At 53.1% G+C, this 6642-nt stretch overlaps 2 long non-coding RNA genes across 3 annotated transcripts; one reads left to right on the top strand and one right to left on the bottom strand.

Annotated features, from left to right (window-relative positions):
- Positions 1–349: 349 nt before the first annotated feature.
- On the top strand, positions 350–3575 carry LOC310832796. The gene is made up of 2 exons (XR_014558445.1): positions 350–1343; positions 2749–3575. It is a non-coding gene; the product is annotated as an uncharacterized lncRNA (long non-coding RNA).
- Positions 3576–4196: 621 nt separating this feature from the next.
- On the bottom strand, positions 4197–5239 carry LOC310832795. 2 transcript variants are annotated; one of them, XR_014558443.1, is made up of 3 exons: positions 5008–5239; positions 4518–4629; positions 4197–4441 (listed from the first exon to the last, which is right to left on the bottom strand). It is a non-coding gene; the product is annotated as an uncharacterized lncRNA (long non-coding RNA). The 2 variants fall into 2 exon arrangements; XR_014558444.1 differs by having other exon boundaries at positions 4518–4823.
- Between the last annotated feature and the right edge of the window lie 1403 nt (positions 5240–6642).

The raw sequence follows: 6642 nt of genomic DNA on the forward strand, positions 1-6642 counted from the left end.
GACATTACTTCTGTTTAGCCGCAGAAGTACGGATTTTAATAACTAGCAGACCCGTGCCAGCCTGGGCAATTTCCTGGGCGCTCACAAGCCAGCACTGACAGTGGCCGTAGTCTTGTTAAAGATTGTATGCGCGTACAGGCCACCGATCAACACCCGTGACGAGAGGACCTTAAGATCTTGCTTTCGGACAATACCCAGGGCTAACAGGTCCTCTGCCGAGCGGTCACTCCACACACCCCTGCAGGAGAGCGTTGCAGATGTGGTGCTCAGGTCTTCCACTTGGTAACGCTCTTTTACCAACTCCAGGAGACTGGTGTTCCCAGCGTAATACTGGACTTCATACACGTTAAGAGAGTCATAGTTACTCCCGCCGTTTACCCGCGTTTCATTGAATTTCTTCACTTTGACATTCAGAGCACTGGGCAGAAATCACATCGCGTCAACACCCGCTGCGGGCGGGCCTTCGCGATGCTTTGTTTTAATTAAACAGTCGGATTCCCCTGGTCTGCACCAGTTCTAAGTCAGCTGCTAGGCACCGGCCGAGGCGGGACAAGCCATTAGGCTATTTTTTTTTGGGGGGGGTGACTAGTTTATTTTGTATTATGGTGTGTTTTGTAGCACTAGTTTGCTCTCTTCTATCTGTTTGGATGGAGGCTGTTTGTTTGACAATGCTGTAAGCATACAGCATACAGCCCTCCGATCACAACCCATGGTGATGGAGCATTGAGATATTTCTTTCCTATTATTCCTAAAGGCAACAGTTCTTTTATGCTCACTCCAGGCACTCTTACTGAAGTTACATGTAACTTGCAGTTTCTGTTCCACAGTGTCTGTAGACTACTGTAACAACCTTGTATTGGTTCAGGGTCTCAGATGTATGGCATCCACCTCTGCAGAGTCTGTCAAGTCTTCTGCCTCTGGCTAGACGTTTTCATATTGGGAGCACATTGATCCAGAGTTTTATGGAATTATAGTAATCCCTTCCTGACAGAAAACCCGTGCAACCATGCCTCTTGGTTTGGTGTTTTTGATTCTTCTTCTGACCTCCACCACCAATGTGCTCCCCTGCTTCATCAATCCATCTTTCACTCAGGGCCCCTGTTTCTGAAGTGATGTTCCATTACCTTCAGTTCCTTTGCCAGGAAGTTCCCAGCTAAGGACTGCTCACCGACCTGCTTGAAGGCAATTTATGAAGGTGTTCTCTATGCAGGCTCCGTATGCTCCATCTTAGCCATTGCAAACAGGGACCTCCATCATTTACCTTGATGTGAAACTACGCCACAAGTCTGGATGCCGGGAGACCAAGCCAGGTTCTAATTGTCCTTGAGCAGTGGTCCATGCAGGTAAGCATTTGCACCCCTCCAACTCTAACAACAGCTGGTTGTAAAAGTAGGGTAGGACCATAGTCTGTAGTCTGAACACCCTGTGTTGGGGTTTCAGGGAACCCTTCCTCAAGATTTCCCTTGCAGCCTCTCAAGGGGTTGGATTGCCATTCTTCTCTCAGTGGTGAATGGGATCCTAAGCTATTTCCATTTGCCTGACCACTTTAGTGCCATTTTAGCATTGACCACCACTTTCTTTTGGGGACGTTCTCCAGGGAGACCATTAGGAACTTCTGGTATTGATGGTAAGCCCACATAGTGCCACATGTTCCACCACTACATGAGGGCTGTGAGGTTGGATACTCAGCTCTTCAAAGGAGCTGCTGTTTTTCCTAGCAGTGGGTATCATGCATTGGAACCACAAAATGCATGAATGGATTATAGAATAGTAGAGTTGTAAGAGACCAGGAATCATCTAGTCAAAGCTCCTGAAATTCAGGATTACTGGAACAGCAAGTCCAAATTCTGTCTGGGTCATCCAAAACCCTGAAGGGGTGGGCTCCATTCCATTCTGGAAGGTGCATTACAGCTGTCTAACAACTGGAAGACTGGAAAGGGATCCCCTGTGGAAAGGGGGCGATGGGTGCTCCTCCAGTTCTTTGAGTGTGGAAAGGGTAGCCTGCTGCACAGTTGGCTACATGAGCCTCAGAAGGTTCTGTGTCTTGAGAGAAGGATTGATAGGTACAGCTCCTGCTGTGGTCCCCACTGAAACGGGGCTTTGGATGCCTATTGGCACTTATGGTACAATAACCCCAAGATCTGGGTGAGCCCTGGAATGAGTGCAAGTACTTGGGGGGGTGTGTGTGAAATGAGAAGTAAATCTGATCCTCCATGCTCTGCGATAATTTTCCTACCAGGCTGGGAGAAGATCAACTGCACACCACTGAAGTTCTGAGCCCAGCTTGGACAAGGCGATGATGTGCCCAGACTAATAATACCTTTATTGTCATTATATAACCTGTGTACAATGAAATTAAACAAGCCTCCCCCCCCCAAACACTCAATCTTGTTGCACTCTGTGTGCTTATCGAACAACACACCACCTCGCAAGTCAATTTTGCTATGTTATTTTCCATTCAACAGCCTAACAGCCCACAGATAGAAGCTATTTTTTAGCCTGTTGGTACTAAATACTTCTATATCTCCTGCCCGAGGGTAGAAGATTTTCCAAGTGAGGTCCTCACTAAGGTAAACTCCCTGGAATTTAAAGCAGGGGACTCTCTCCACACAGCACCCCCCCAATATACAATGGGGCAGGTTCCCCTCTCTTCCTCCGGAAGTCCAACAGCATCTCCTTTGTTTTACTAATATTTAGGTGCAAGTTATTCTCTGAGCACCTAACCAATATTTGTTTGTTCATTAATAGGGTGCCACTGGAGTGGATATTGGGAATGGTCCTAGGTTTCCTCTGTTGGCTGTATCCATACCTGTGTCAAAATGTTCCTGTAATTCACGTGGATCTGGAGCTTGGCAGTCATGAATTCTCACCAGGGCAGCAGAAGTTTCTGCCGTGATTGGACTTATTGTTTGGCAGCAAACGGTGACTCATATAATGTTGGAACTGCACGCAGATAACCAGAACACGGACATGGAGGCTTTTTGTGATATTTCAAGCTGTTAAATAAAAATGATTTGTGTATTAGAACATATATTTCAGATAAGTCTAGCTAAATAAGATGTGCATGCTTTATATCAAGATTGTGCCAAGGTAGCCTGACTGGAACATGAATCGTGGAGGACCATGGTCCAGGGGTGGTTGCAAGAACTTGCAGGGGGTGGCACCACTTACTGGTGTTTTTTGTTACAATTATAACTATGAGATTGCTTCTTTGCATATTTTTGCATTGCTGTTGTGGGTTTTTCTTGTAAGCTGAGTAACAGATTCACTGCATAACTCCACTCCTTCTAGACCCCGAGGAACTTGCGGAAGATTGGGCGTGTAGATTGTTAGGGTTATCTTGAAGGGGTGGGTTGTGTTGAATCAAAGGTGATCTGTTCTGGAAGCTCTGCAAACACCATTTTGGTAGTCAAGATAACCCCACAATTAATAGGTAGTTGTTGTAGTGATGAGCTCATATAAGCTAATTGGCTTGTTTTGATGCTATCCTGTCTGTCCTGCAATTGTAAAGGGTGGAAGGCCTGGCAGACTGATTTGCTGTAATAAAGCTTTTAATAAAGCACTAGAACTGATCACTCTGGAGTTTGACTTCCATCTGTGGTACGCCCTGCACCCAACCACTCCCACAAGACCTCCTTTGGATCTGCAGTTCAGAACATCATACCAGGCAGCCTTTGGCTTTGGGTAGACTGGGTTGTTGATCCCCTTCAGGTAGATCACAAAGCTCTTCAGTCCACCCAGTGGAGAACTGAAGGCTGTCAGCTGTCATGTCTACCAACTGGAGAGAGAAAGCACCCAGTGCCGAACTCTGCACATGCCCCAAATTGGTAAGACTTGATTCAAATAGTTTATTTATGGAAAGGTTCAGCCTTGCTGACATCCTCTACATATTGACAACCAGCACCCACCTTCTGGAGTGTAGGTGGTCTGGTCGCGAGTGGGGCGGGCTGGGGACGGTGGCGCCTGGGAGCTGCAGTTTCTTGCCCAGGAGAGGTTCTGGTTGGCATCCGCTGCCCACCTGCACCAGCCCTCCTCAAAGAAGCATGAGAGGAAGGTCTCCGGGGGAGAAAGGCAGGGGGTGGGTCCCAGGGGTGCCTTTTCTGCCCTCCCTCTTCCAGTGGTGCCCACATCCCCCCGGCCTTGAATGCCCCCCGACTGCTCACTGCCCCCCCGATCGTTGCCGCCTCGCCACAGTCCTTGGTGCCATCACAATGGCGGGCAGGGGTCACGCAGCTGCTTGGTAGGCATGGGCACTCGTCTGGGGTGCAGCTCCAGGGACCTGGAAACGTTGGGACGGTGAATGGGGAGCCTCCAAGCCCAGAGGCAGTCTATCTGGTTGACTGGGTTTGGGGGAGGCAGAAAAGAAAGCCTTACTTTGGGGGCCACAGTTCCTGAACTGCACATCGTCCAGCGCCACGCTCACCACCGAGGAAAAGGTCACCTGTAGAGGGGGAGACAGCGCTCTTGACATGCTCAAGAAGGAGCTGGCCGGCGAGAGCGAGGAGCCCAAGACCCACCTGGAAAGCGCACGGGACTCTTCTGGTGGAGGCCAGCAGGGGGCGCCAGGCGCCAGAGGACGAGGCGGAGCTTCGCCGTGGCTCAGCTCCAATGTGAAGCTCCCGTTGAGTCCTGCAGGGGAAGGGTGAGGGTCTGGGGGTCATCTAGTCTGACTCTGTGAGGATTGAGGATTGCCATCTGGTCTCAGTCGCTCTCGTTTTTATCAGTCCCCAAAGGGGACGGGAAGCAGGGCACCAGTAAATGTCATGATAAGAATGATGAGGATGGTATTTCTTTACACCAACCCCAGCAGGCGGGTCGGTAGTCTAGAATTCAATCAATAGAAATTATATGATACGATACGTACTGCAGTTTAGAAACGTATTATGTGATATTGATACGGAACTATGAGAACCGGGCCAGGGGGCATTTCCTCCACCACCCCGGGGGAAAGGCCAAGTAGGGGGCTCCGGGCTTGTTGGATTCCGAACTCCGTTGCCCCAAGCTTACCTGTCTCGGCCATGCTGTACCAGGCGCGGAGCTCACAACCTGAGGCCGCAGCACTCGGGGTCGGGGAGTGGAGTCGGGCAGGGGCGGCAGGCGGCTTGGCTCGCTGCTCCAAGGAGCTCATGTACCAGCCTGAGGGGAGGTCGGGGGGCGCCAGGTCAAAGGGGTGCTCTAACTGCTAAGGAATGCTTCCCCTCCCTTCAAATGAAGTATATTTACCCGGGTCGGGGCCCAGCGTGTGGACGGGGGGGGGGGGGAGGTTGGCGCTGCCCGCCCAGCCTCCACCATGCCCTGGGCGCCACCGATACCCGGAGTGCCTGCCTGTCTTCCCTTCCCCCAGGCAGACCAGGCAGGAGCCTGTCCCTTGGTTTAGGAGTGCCAAACGGCAGGCCGGCAGGCAGGCCGGCAGGCAGGCAGGCATGATGGTTGTCCCCTGCCTGCCTGCCTGCTTGCCTGCCTGCCTTCCCCCAGAGGACGGAAGGCTTTCCTGGTCTACCGCTGGGAGGTCTGTCCGCTGCCCGGTCCCTCCAGCCGGTCAGTCGGGCGGCGGGTGGAAGTCGGGCAGTCAAGCTGACGGCAGGGCTGCAAGCAGCGGCCGTTCTCCGCCTGGCTGAGGCGGCTGTGACTTTCCGGTCCACTTGGGAGGACGGACGGATGGAAAGCTTCTCGGTCCCTCCGGCGAGGATGGATAGTCGTCTCCAGTCTACCCGCCGGAGGCCAGCGGACCCACGGTCTACTCGCGAGGGCCCCGGTCTTCCCGGCGGCGGGGCTGCGATCGTTGCCCCATGGTCTGCCGGCCGGAGAGGCTGGGGTTTTGCGGTTTCCCTCGGAGAACAGAGGGTTTCCCGGTCGCTCCTCCTTGGGCCCGGGAGACGCCGGTCCAGCCCGCGGCGTGCTTGGAACTGCTGTCCCGTGGTCTACTCACCAAGGAGGCTGGGATTTGCCGGCCCCCTTCCGAGAACGGCGGACCTCACGGTCTACCGGCCGAAGGCCCAGTCTGCTTCTCGCGTCAACGGTCCCCCCGGTCTGGCCTACCCCCAAAGGAGGGGGCTGGAAGCGGTGCCCGGTGTCCCGGGCTCTCCTACGTCTGCTGGCCGGGGAGGCTGGGTCTTGCCGGTGTAACTCAGAGAACGGAAGGCTTCCCGGGCTACCCCTCCGAAGGCCTGCCAGGTCACCCCGGCCCTGCCGAGGGAAGGCGCGGCTCTGCCGGACTACCTGGCATACAGCATGGAACCGCTGGCCAGTCTACTCTGCGCCGGACCTCGGGAACCCCGGTCTACCCGCCGGAGGGGCTGGCAGCGTTGCCCTTGGCGCCCCTCCGGTCTACCCGCGGGTGGGGCTGGGACTTGCCGGTCTACCTCAGAGACCGGGAGGCTTCCTGGTCTACCGGCCCGCGTCTCCGGGGGCGCCTCCAGCTATATCCAGTCGTTGGACCTCCATGAGTACAGGAAGTCGGGCAGTACAGGGGTTAATTCAATGGTGTAAAGAAAATAATCTTATGCTTAACACCAAAAAACCCAAAGAACTCATAATTGATTTTAGGAGAAAGAAAAGTGTATTTTTACCATTGCACATAAATGGCGAGGAGGTGGAGAGGGTTGGTAGTTTTAAATACCTGGGCATTTACATCTCTGAGGA

The sequence above is a fragment of the Podarcis gaigeae genome (assembly GCF_964106915.1).
Source record: "Podarcis gaigeae genome assembly, chromosome: 15".
Classification (NCBI taxonomy): domain Eukaryota; kingdom Metazoa; phylum Chordata; class Lepidosauria; order Squamata; family Lacertidae; genus Podarcis; species Podarcis gaigeae.